We start from the raw sequence: 13,546 nt of genomic DNA on the forward strand, positions 1-13,546 counted from the left end.
CAAAAATTAACAATAAAAAGAACACTAAGAACCTGTATCATCATTTTGACATATCAGAAAAGGCCAATTGATGAGTTAGAAGCGTAAAATGAATATTGGCTGGGCACAGTGGCTCATGCCTGTAATCCCAGCATTTTGGGAGGCCGAGGCAGGTGAATCACCTGAGGTCAGGAGTTCTATCTTGATTATCCACAAATGCAAGAGTAAAAGAGAAGCTAAGCAATACACAATGATGTGATGCTAGATATAAGAAAATTAAATCATGTTTTCTAAAAATCAAAAACATGCTATAGGAAAAATTAAACAAGATATTTTAAAATTGTACAATTGAAAAAGTTGGAATAACTTGTGGTTTTTATGTTCACCCAATGAATAAGTGAAGTAATACCAAAATATATGTTGCTAAAATATTTTAAGGGAGAGGGCTTTGGTGGAGGATAACAGAACAACTTAGGCAGAAGTCGAAAACTATGTAACATGAGAAAGTAGAAATAGACAAACTACACTGTCCTATTATTACATGCCTATGCCTTCTCTTTATCATCGAATTGCACTGTGGGAAAGCCATTTCTTGAAAGGATGACCTAAAATATTACTGTTCACTGAAACTTACTTTGAAAAATATTTATGTTTGAGAAGAGCAGAATTCCAATATGTAAAAATAGGTTGGCGTAGACACAACCATCACGGCAATTAGGTAAATAGGGCTAATAGAAAGCTATATTCTTGCCAAATTCATGAGATTGGACACTGTTTTAAGTTTTCCTGGATACAGATCAGTCTTTTGAAGAAATGAAGCCCACATTTGAGTCAGTTCAAATATTTAATGGATCAAGATAATCTTTCACTAGCCAACAAGAAAGACAAAACTAAAAATAGTATTATTCGGAGCCTCAAATAATCTTAACCAAGCTAAAATATCCAGGGATAGATAAAGACATGACAACATAGGAAACCAAAAGAGGAAAAAGACAATTAAAATACAAGCCCATAGGTCATCCAGATTATGAAATTATGCAATATAAACTATGAAACAATTATGATTAATATGCTAAGAAAAATATTTTTTGAAAAGCACTGGCAACTACAGAGAAGAAACATTTTGAAATTCTACAACGGAAAATGGAATAACTAACATTAAAAACTTAAAGTATTTAAAATTGAATTAGATGCAATTGGACAGAATATAGATAAACTGGAAGACAGAAGAGAAGAAAATGGCACTTTCACAATATTGAAAGCAATAACTACCAAACCAGAATTTTATAGTCAGCAAAAAATACTCTTTAAGAGTAAAGGTAAAAGAAAAGACAATTGGAAATTATATAGGTGGTCACTAGAAGAAATTATGCAAGGATATACTAGATTTTTGGTAGAAAAATAATAATTATAAATAAATGTTCTGGTATGCAGAAAGGAAAAATTAAATAGATGAATGCTTTAATATGTGGTTTTATAAAAGAACAGTGATATATCATGAACAGAAACATATCTTTATTTCTCTCTATTTATCACCTATGTATCTACTTAAGTGACAACTATAGCACATAAGGCAGAAAGACATGAATACAAATGAAGTACTCAGATTAATGCTATGTAAGGTAAGCTAGAAAATAATTGGTTTATATTAGACACCAAGAACACAGATTTGACTTTCTAGAGTAACCAATAAACCAACAGTGAAAGAATACGTAACTAATGAGCTAATAGAGTACTAAATACATAAACAGTTTTAAAAAGGCAAAACAGAAGAAAAACACAAGTAGAAGGCAAATGCAAAGTACCGTATCTATTCTCAAATAAGTCAATAACTACATTAAAATTAAACAGATTAGCTGGCACCATTGGAGTGATTTACTGAGAAGTTCAGCAAATCCTGTCACCAAAGGCAATGATAAAACTGACAAAAATTTTAATACAACCATTCAAGACTCTGGAAATTTTATTTTTAATAAACTGCCATTAAACAGAAGGAACTAGACAAAATAAGCATGGATTTTCAATACTCAGTTTAAGGAATGTGTGGTATTACATTTGTGAAGTAACAATTTGTTCACCAAATTTAATTACACTGAATAGACACTTCTGGTTCTATCTATGTAGGGTAATTGTTAGATCACCTATTAAGCTTGTTACAATGAACTCAGGAGGGGAAATTAAAATGCACCTCTGTAGTTTCATTTTGGTCACTCTAGGATTAGGGACTTCTTTTTCGCATCCAACTGAGTTCTAAATGCAACCTAATGATATCTCTTACTGGTCTGAAGGTGAAATAGATAATTGACTGTAGAGGAAATTGCTTGCAAGATGTAGAGCAAAAGAAAGCTAACATTTTCGAGAACTAGCCTTGACAATAGAGGCTTCTTTTGAACTGAAGCAGTTCACATAGTTGGGTAAGAAGATCTGTTGAAGAAAGTAGTAGGCTGGCCTTATCAGGACCATAAGCATTGAAAGGAAATATCTAAAATGCTGATAATAGTGTAATTATGTTCATAGATTTGTCACTTCTAAGTTTCTTTCAGTTTTCTCACCCATGCGTTTTTTAAATATAAGCCCACCTAGAGAACACATTTTGCTTCATTAAAAAGTAATAAAGCCTGGAAAAGCAAGGGTAATGGTGTTAGTAGCCAGAAGCTAAAAATTTATATTCAGTTCTAAATGTATTTGAGAATAAAATATTTTGCTTTGGTAAAATAAGATACATACATCTTTTTTGAAAAACAAAGAAGTACTTCTGTCTGTACTTTTGCATACAAATTTGCTCCCACCAATGGTAGTGATTTGTTGAGGTAGATGTTGTGATTAAAATTGGGGTCCTACTGCAATTACTGTGACTGTGTACTGAGCTTATAAAGAAAGAATGAAATCAGAGAGTCAAGAGGAGAAAATGTTCCAAGGCTGTATGAGAATTACTGTGAATATGGGTGAGTGGAAAATGAGAATCCTGGCAGCAGTCACAGTGACAGGACTGAGAGGTGCAGTGCCAATGCTATCCAGAGGTAGCTGAGAGAATGAAAGCTGGCGTTGCATTTAATTCTGAGCCTGGAAGATACCTAAAATTAAGTGCTCCTTGTTCACTCGTTACTTCCTTTTTTTATGTATTTTTTAAAACCCTGGAGATACAGAAAATATAAATACACATTTTTTTAAACAATAGCTAACCTTTGTTGAATGCCAAAGAAATCTCAGGTACAGTTTTAAAGAACAGCATATTTCTTTCTTACTTCAACAGAATAAGGTAGTTATATTCTTTATACCAATTGTAAATATGAGGAAATTGATTCAAGGTAAGATGAGTGCTTGACTAATGTTTCACATTGGCAAATTGGCAGAACTAGAATTTGACAATAAGATCTCTGAATCCAGAGTGAGCTTTTAAAAACTAAGAACTCTTCTAGCAATTGTATCTTAAATGTTCAATTGGTCATTCAACACGTAACTATTTAGATATAGTCTTAAGTGTATGTACAGATCAGTGAAAAAAAATTGGCATGATTCTTGCTGCTATAAGGAAGGGTGTCTCAGAAACCAAATTAAATTTAAAAATTGAAAAGAAAGCAAACACATTAGCATAAAAAATGCAAATTAAATTTATATCGAGATACTACTATACACCTACCAGAACAGCAAAAATTAAAGTGAATAACAAATCCAAATGTTATTAAGAATGGCTAACATTCATTATCTCGAATGTTAATGAACGGAGCTCCTGAAATCCTCATACAGTGCTTCCGGGAGCATAACATGAACAATCACTTAGGGAAAATTGTGTTAATCTCTCACAAAGTCAGACTTACCCCTATCATATGATTCAACAATTCTTAGGTATTACTAAGCAAATGCAAACACACACACACACTCATATATATATATATATATACACACACACACACACACACATATATATTTATAAATAGTATTCTTAGGAGATTTTATCTTTGTAACCAAAAGTCTCTTAAGAGTAAAATGGATGAAACATATTGTAGTGTAGTCATAGAATGATAGAATGGAATACCACTCAGTAACTGAAATAGCAAACTACCAATACATGCAACAATACAAGTGAATCTTGAAATGAATAACAAGAATCCAGACACAAAATAATAGATATATGTAATTTCTTTGCTCATTGGTCAATGAACTTAGGTTGTTTCCATATCTTGGCTATTATGAATAACGTTGCAATGAACATGAGAGTGCGGATATCTCTAATGAGGTGCTGATTTAATTTTCTTAGACTTAAAAGTCAGGAACTTTAAGATTGTTTGAATGTTTGAAAGGGTCAATAAGGCACTGCTTTAAATCTTGCTAGTTCTTAAATAATTTTGCAATCACAATCACACTTATGGGAAATCAAGTCTCTTTTCCATGAGACAATGCTAATGTGACAATAGCATGGATTTGAAACTGTCTGTCTATCTCATTTTTAATTTGGAGCTATTCTCTTTGGACAGATTGCGGGGAAAGAACAGTTTTATTTTGGAACTCTGCAAGTCCTGGCTCCTTATACTCTTCCAAATTCTGTTTGAAAACTGGGACATCTGATTTTTTGTTCATCTCTTTTTCTCACATTAAATGGCCCTCAGCATAGTGGCACACACCTGTAGTCCCAGCTACTCCAGAGGCTGAGGTGGGAGGGTCACTTGAGACTGGGAGGTTGAGGCTACAGTGAACTGTGATCGTGCACTGCACTCTAGTCCGGAAAACAGAGCAAGATTCTGCCTCAAAATAAATAAATAAATAGGCACATAATAAAAAGCCTCTTTAGCATCTCCATAGCTCTGCATGGAAATCTTAGCCAGACCATGGAGTTCATTAAGTTCAATTACTATTTTCCATGCTATTGCAGGCAACGGCATTGTCAAACTCTCCACCACAGCATAAGAATTCTCTATTATCCAAATTCCAATAACATTTTCTTCAGTTTCCTTAAACTCTCAACAGTAGTCTTTTCACATGCTTGAGGTTTGTGCTGTCAAATTTCTCAAGGTTTTTTCAGCTCCTGTCTTCCACCAAGTCCCAGATTCAGCCACATTTTCAATTTTAACTGTTTGTTTGTTTGCTTATTTTTTAAATGGAAGCATCCCACCTCTGGGTATTAAATTTTGTTCTGTTTATTATTGCTGCACAATAAAGCACCCCCAAATTACCAAATTTAAATAACTATTTCATTTTGCGTACAACTTTTGTGGGTCAACAATTTGGAAATAATCAGTTGGGCTGTTCTTACTGGAGACTGCATGAGGTTGGAGGCAGGTGTTGGCCAGAACTGTTCTCTACTTGATGCCTAGGATGTCTCTCTCAAATGCTTAGCAGTTAATAGCACTTGTCTGCTGGGAGTTCATCTGAATGATCTACCAGAACACCTATATATGACCTCTGTAACATGGTTATTTTAGAATTGTTTATATTTCTTACACAGCTGATCACTTCCTCTAGAGATAAAAAAAATCCCAAAGAACTATGAGGAGGCTACATAACCTTGTCTACCCTTGCCTCAGAAGTTACAGAAATGACCTCTGTATTCTATTGGTTAAAGTTGTTTCAGATTAAAAGGAAAGAGCATAGACACTATTCCTTGATGGGAATAGTCCCAAAGAATTTGCAGTAATATATCTGACCAATGAGCAAAGACATTATCCACATATATGTATGCAAAATGATCATAAGATCATGATTTGTGAAGCAATCTGACTTTCTAAATATATTTGCTCTTATACAGCTTCACTTTTGATGTTTTTGAGATTTTTCTATACTTACCTCTAATGTAGCGATGGTGCTGCATTATTCTTTATGGTTTCATTGATTTATATATTTGTATTTCTTAAATGGTACTAAGAAGTCATCTGGCAATTTTTTTTCTCTCTCTTTTCATTCAAATACTGCCCAATAAAAGCCAAAGAAAAACAGGAGGCACTTTTAAAAAAAAATTGTGAGAACAAATTATTTTTCATCAGCTTTTGACATGAATACTCTTCTTTGGCACCTTTTTATTTGTGAGTATAAATAAATATTTTTTCTAACTTCATTCTTTGGGATGTATCTTATAATTGTTTATCTACTTGCTTGTTTGTTTTATAATCTATGCATTTCCAGGTTGATTTATTTACAAAAATTACTCACCATTGACTAGTAAGAGCTGTTTCCTTAGGTTAAGTTACGTGTAGGTGACAGTAAGTACAGTAATGGGGGATTTGAATATTTTATTTCTAGTATTAGTTATTTAACCTTTTCAAACGTTTGTTATTTTCTTTTATCTTGGTTAATATATATTCAGTGTTTTGTTTAATATGTGAGTGTGGAAAAGTCAGTTTGTAATAAGTACACTTTAACCTTGTTATTGTTATTTTCCTTGAAATTATATTTTAAATTGCTTTACTGTATTATAGGATAACTTTAAGCCAATCCCCTTCTCTTAAAACTCTTTCACTTAAGATGATGAAATGAAATAAAATTATTTCATTCAACTAGCTGTGGTATCAGAATTCATGTGATCCGGGATAAATGGCTTTGCTAGTGCTTACCCCAAGGTGATCTTTTAAAAAGATAAATTCAGATATCTAATCTACAATTAATTATTTTTCTTTCCATGAACTTTCCTCCCTTATGTTATTAGTGCCATCTGATATAATTTAGACGATTACCCAACCAATATTCCTTTGAACTTGCAGAGAGAAAATAAGCAATTTTTGAAAATGTCATTAATTTTAGTAGGTCACTTGGGTCAAAGTTAGAAAATTACTGCTTTAGGTTGGACAAAACAGTGCCCTTGTGATTTAAAACAGTTAATGCAATTTCCTTACTTAAAATTTAATTATTACTGGGATTTAGCACATTTGAGAATCTTTGTAGCTAATTTCCAGTTGGCAATAAATTCTCGTGGTTTCACTTCTGCTTAAGCAAATCATGCAAAAATGATATATTTAGATGCTGTCTATGTCCTTTGTTTCTGAGTTTTGACTCTGAGCAACTTGTGACAGAGTGCACATTCGAGAACAAACATTTGGCAGAGAGATATAGCAATGATGCAGATCAATTTCAAACCTAAAATAGGCCAAGGGCAATCTTCCCTGTGCCCACATGTCACCATATTTTTCCTGTCATACATCCTAAAAATGGTTAGCAATGAACATTTATTTAGAAGCAAATGTACAATATGTGAATGATTAATGTATTGTTAAAACTAAATTCTACTGTCATCTGCTACTCATAACTCTGTAGCTCTAGCTCTTATGAGTGTGATAACTGTGTAACATATACTTCATCTTCTGTATCCTTGTGTGGACCTGTTTTAGACCACATAAGATAGGCAGACATTTTACAGCATCAGATTCTCTAAAAAATACTTAACTTTGATGTTACATAAATGAGTTCACAGAAAAAGATAAGAAGTTCCCCCAATCAATTTGTAAAATCAGAATTGATTATCCAATACTGATAAATGTGCTACAAAAAACGAGAAGTTATAAACTTCTTAATAAATACAGATACCAAAACTGTAAATAAGATAGATGTTAGCTATTTAAAAATAAGAGTAAGCTTAATTTATGACCAAATATGGTTAAATTTAGTGATGAAATACTAACCAAATATATCAATGTAAACAATTACATCATAAACAACAGATTCAACAGAACAGTAACTATTAATGATAATTTGTATTTTAAATATTTTCTATGAAATATTTAAATAAAATACATATATTCTGACATGAAGTTTATACATATTTTATATGTTTATTGAATACACAGATATGTTTGCATGTTACTGTAAATTAGGATTTTTAATCTTTGTGAGACATCTATACAAAATATATATATTCTTCCACAATTAGTATATATTAATATATAATTATATATTTATATATTGTCACTTTATGTTTAACATTATTATATAGTTATTTCTATTCTTATAATATATATTTACTACCATTTAGGATAGTCTATTGCATTAAAAGTTTATTTAAGCATCTTAATGACTATATAACATATCAACTTTGGGTTGATTTTCATGGGCTTATTAGGAATATTATATTTGTTGCTAATAAAAATAATATTTCTTCTTTCGCTTTTCTCCCTATATTGCCCAGGCTGGTCTCAAACTCCTGAGCTCAGCGAATCTTCCCACTTGGGCCTCCCAAGGTGCTGGGATTACAGATGTAAGCCACTGTGCCTGGCTATATTTCCTCTTTCCTAACAATTAAAGTTATTTAATTATTTTTTTCCTTATTGCAATGACTAGAAACTTTCAAATCACTCTTATGTGATAAAGGTGAAAATTAGAGTCTGTTTTGTATTTCTAACCATGATAGTATAGATCTTGTGCTTCACTAGTAAGTTGATGATTGGGCTTATAGTAAGGAATGTTAAGGAAGTATCCTATTATTCCTCGTGAGATTTTACTAATAACCAGCACTGATTTCTATCAAATGTCATTATGGTATGATTTATCATCAAATTTTAAACTAGGTCAGTTGAAGTGCTTATAGTTTTAAAAATAATTTATTAATCACCTATTATTTTGCAGTAGAGGAATAATTCGGTTCCATTATTCTGGGCTATTATTTCATTTATTTTAGATTCAATTGGAAAGAATATGTAAAACATTTTTACTACATATTTAGAACAGTGATGGGTTTAAATTAGTATTTTCTAAAGTTATATGACCATAATGACCATAAAAATAAACCTGTGAAAAAGTATATTTAAAAGGTCTTTTCCTTTTTAATGGTTTTGCAAAATTCTACATACAACTTCACAATTCACATCAGCATGTTCAAGGTTATTAAAGGTTCAACAACATCACAAATAAAGAAATTTATTCAATTTTATTCAGCTTAGAGCATTCCAAATTTATTTGAATATGGCATATTTTTTCTGAACATCTACTAAGAAACTGCTTTGTGCTATTCAGAACATATTTTGGAAATACTAGCTTAAATAAATAATTGTTACCATTCCACTAATTTTTCTAGATAATCAGTTATTTTTATGTCTTAGTATTTACGACTATGTTTGTGCAAAATAAGTGCTACTCTCTGTTTTTTCTCATGTTGAACTTGTTCACAGAATGAGCACACCAGGTTTGGCTACCTATACCTTTTAACTGAAATGTTCCCAGTAAAATGATGAATTTTATTACGAATAATCAAATGTAACAAAATAGCTTAAAATGGAAAAATTACCGAAAAAGACATAGCTTAGGCAAGGTAAGTCACTTCATTTTGGAAAGGATTATATGTTTTCAAAGAATGAAAGTAATACTACTGTGAATAACTATAACAAAAATGTAAATATAATTAAGCTTTAATTTACAGCTCACTTTCGCATACATCTTACTATTTACACACACACACACACACACACACACACACACACACACACACACAGAGAGAGAGAGACACGATGAATTAATGTTCACCCAGGGAGATGAATTTTCCAAAGTGAAAGTTTGTGACCACAGAATTGAAGTCCCAGGTTTAGTAGTCTAGTCTAACTAGCCCTCCCTATGTCACAATGTTAAATGTATGTTTCTCATTCTATTACAAAAAGAAGGAAGTGTGGCAGGGACAACAAATACCATGTTTTCTGTGAACTGTTTCCTCTTACTGGTTACAAACTCTTTTTCCAGCCCCAGCTGCTGGGAAGTTAGGGGCAAAATGACTGAGTTCTGGACAATAGACGTTTTCTACAAACTGTTATAAGTTAGGTAAAACTCAGACTGGTTCTTAAAATATTCTGTGCAATTCTCTAACCCTTTCTTTCTTATCTATCTTTACATCACAGAACCTATATTCAACATGTAAATGTCAGTAGATGAAAGAGTCTTGAATGTTTGACTCACTGCTTGAAGGGGAGTCCAAAGGAAATGGTCCAGCACTAATCTGATGGTTTTAGTGGAAAAATAAACTTCCATTATGCTAAGTCCCTAAAATTTGAAAGTTGTTTGTTAGCGCAATTAGAGTTAATCTTTCTGAAAAATACTAGGATCTACCTGTTCTGAACTGACTTGATTTAAACCTTGACACTTTTGTTTTTCTTCCCCTTCCTATTAATGTGTTTTGTTACATCGAAGATTAAACATTTAAAACTCTTTAGGAAAAGCCACTTGAGATTGAGAATTAGATTAATTTCCAACTTAACAAAAATTATCAATGAACAATTTGAATTGTTGACTATCTTTCATAAAGAAAATAAAACAAAGATAAAAATATAATGAATTTTAAATGCAGTGAATTTTCAATTCAATTTTTAATTGAATTAATAAAAATAAGGACAATGTTTTGAACTCTTCAGATATTTAGAATCGAATATTATCTGTTTCAATGCTTTTTTCAAGAGTACAAAAAATCTTAAAATTTTAAAATCAAGCAGTGACAAATGAATATTGAAAAAGTAAATTTATTTTTTTATATAATACTCTAGGATTTCAAGAACATTTTTACATATACTCCTCAACTTTATTGTTCTTATTATAATTCTTATATATTATTAAAAATTGTCTTTATGATTAGAAATCCAATTAATAAATTAGAGTACACATTACTGTAGTAGCATAAGTTGAGATATAATGTTAAGTCTTATTAAAGGACAGTTTTTTGTTTTGTTTTATTTTGTTCTATTTTTTTGTTTTTTGTAACCCAGGCTGGAGTGCAGTAACGCCATCTCCACTCACTGCAAACTCTGCCTCCTGGGTTCACGCCATTCTCCTGCCTCAGCCTCCCAAGTAGCTGGGACTACAGGCACCACCACCAAGCCTGGCTAATTTTTTGTATTTTTAGTAGAGACAGCGTTTCATCGTGTTAACCATGATGGTCTTGATCTCCTGACCTCGTGATCTGCCCACCTCGGCCCCCCAAAGTGCTGGAATTACAGGCGTGAGCCACCACACGCAGCCTAAAGGACAGTTTTTAAAAGACTGGTAGCTAGAATAAACACTGTAAAAATTTTATATAAGAAAAATTATTAAAGTTTGAGTAAAAATATGTAATTCTCTCATTTTAATTAACATGGTTGTTTTCATAATAATATATTCTAGAAAGAAGTGGTTTTTTTCTGACTTACAGTCTATACTATTATTAAAATTTTTTGGTGTTAGGAAAACGGGTTTACTGATTAATCTGTAGCTCTCCATCACAATTTCCCATTCTCCCTTTTTAGCCAAGTCCATGGTGAAGTGGGATCTACCGAAAACCTTCAGCCAATATTGAACTTAATGGTGAAAATTTGAATATTCTCTGCCTAAGATCAGGAAAAACTGAATATTCTCTGCCTAAATTAGAAATTGAATGTCACCATCAAATTTCAAAATTTATTATATAGTGCAGAATTCAAGACTTTGTGATAGTAGCAGAGGAATAAATAGGTAGATCAACGGAACTGAATAGAGAACTCAGAAATGGACCCGTGCATCTACAACCAAATGATTTTTTTATGATGATGCAAAAGTAATTCAATGAAGGAAAGACAGCATTTTAAACATATGATGCTGGAGCAATTGCCTTCACAGGCAATAAATAAATAAATAAATATCCTCAACCTAAACTTCACACTTTTTATAAAAACTCAAAATGGATCAAGGACTTGAATGTAAAATGTAAAACTACTATACTTTTGACAAAAGACATAAAAGAAAATCTTTGAAATCAAGGGCTGGCAAAGAGCTCCTAGAATTAGTATCAAAAGTGTAATACATTAAAAAAAAATCTATATAATGTACTTTATCAAAATTTAAAAGAACAAAAATATTTGCTCTGTGAAAGAACCTATTAAGATAAAAAAAAAGTTTGCAAACTATCTGACAAAGGACCAATAAAGAACTTTTAAAATTCAACAGTTAAAACAGCAAACCACCTGCTTAGAAACTTAGCAAAAGACATGTCACCAAAGAATATATACAGATGGCATATAAGCCCACGAAAAAATGTCCAGCATTATTAGACAGTAGGGAAATGCAAAATAAAACCACAATGTATTATAACTACATACCTATCAAAATGTCTAAAATTGAAAATAGTGACAAAACTAAAATGCTGACAAGATGAAATCAGATCACTCATACATTGTTGATGGAAATATAAAATGGTATAGCCATTATTAGAAACAGTTTAATAAATTAAATAATTAAAAATGTAATGACCATACAACCCGTAAATTGCATCCCTGGGCATTTATAGTGAGAAATTAAGGCATATTCACACGAAAGCCTATATATGAATGTTTATAGAAGCTCAATTTGCAACAACTCAAAATTGGGAATGACCTAGTTGTCCAATAGCTGAATGATTAAACAAATTATGATGCATCCATATCATGAAATGATACTCAAAGGTATAAAGGAATAAACTTTTAATATACATAAAAATGTGAGGGAATTGCTAGAAAGTTATGTTGGAATGTGAAGAAGTCAATCCCAAAAAGTTACGGTTACATGTTGCACGATTCCTATTATATCACTTTTTTTTTTTTTTTTTTTTTTTTTTGAGACGGAGTCTCACTCTGTCGCCAGGCTGGAGTGCAGTGGAGCTATCTTGCCTCACTGCAACTTCCGCCTCCCAGGTTCCAGAGATTCTCCCGCCATAGCCTCCCAAGTAGCTGGGATTACAGGCACGCGCCACCTCGCCCAGCGAATTTTTGTATTTTTAGTAGAGACTGGGTTTCACCATGTTGGCCAGGATGGTCTCCATCTCTTGACCTCGCGATCCGCCCCCCTCAGCCTCCCAAAGTGCTGGGAGTACAGGCATGAGCCACCACGCCCCACCCACAGCATTCTTGAAATAACAAAATAATAGAAATTGAGAACAGATTAGTGGTTGTCAGGGTTTATGGAAGAAGCGAAAGTGAGAGAGAAGTAAGTGTGGCTACAAAGAACACTATGGACGGAAATGTTATGGAAATATTCTGTATATTGAATGTAACAAGATCAATATCCTGGTTGTCATCATTGGAGGAAACCCAGTAGTTTATATCTCGCATCTCTCTGTATTCTTTCTTATACCTACATGTGAATCTACAATTATTTTAAAGTAAAATATGTGATTCAAAAGTAAAAAAACAGGTAATGAGTTGAAATTGCATGCCTTGACCATTAACACTAAATTGTAAGGCCTATTTGATAAAATATGATTCAATTAGTAAATAAAGCACAGGTAAACTTCAGCAGACTTTTGGCAAAATGTGAAATTTGAACTTTACACATTTCATTTGACCAGAGAAATATTTTGCAAAAGAAGACTGCATTAGTTCACTAGGGCTGCCATAACAAAATACCACAAACCGGGTGGCTGAACAATAGAAATTAACTTTTTCGTACTTCTGCAGGTTAGAAGTCCAAGAACAAGATGTTAGAATATTTTATTTCTACCGAGGCCTCTCACTTTGGTTTGCAGATGGTGTGCTCACGTGGCCCTCTCTTCATCTCTGTGTTGTCTGCCCTAATCTCTTCTCCTTATAAAAACACCAGTCATATTAGATTAGGGCACACCCATATGATATAATTTTACCTTAATTACCAGTTTAACAGCCCTGTCTCCAAATACAGACATATC

Source organism: Macaca nemestrina, chromosome 9 (assembly GCF_043159975.1).
Source record: "Macaca nemestrina isolate mMacNem1 chromosome 9, mMacNem.hap1, whole genome shotgun sequence".
NCBI classification, from domain to species: Eukaryota; Metazoa; Chordata; class Mammalia; order Primates; family Cercopithecidae; genus Macaca; species Macaca nemestrina.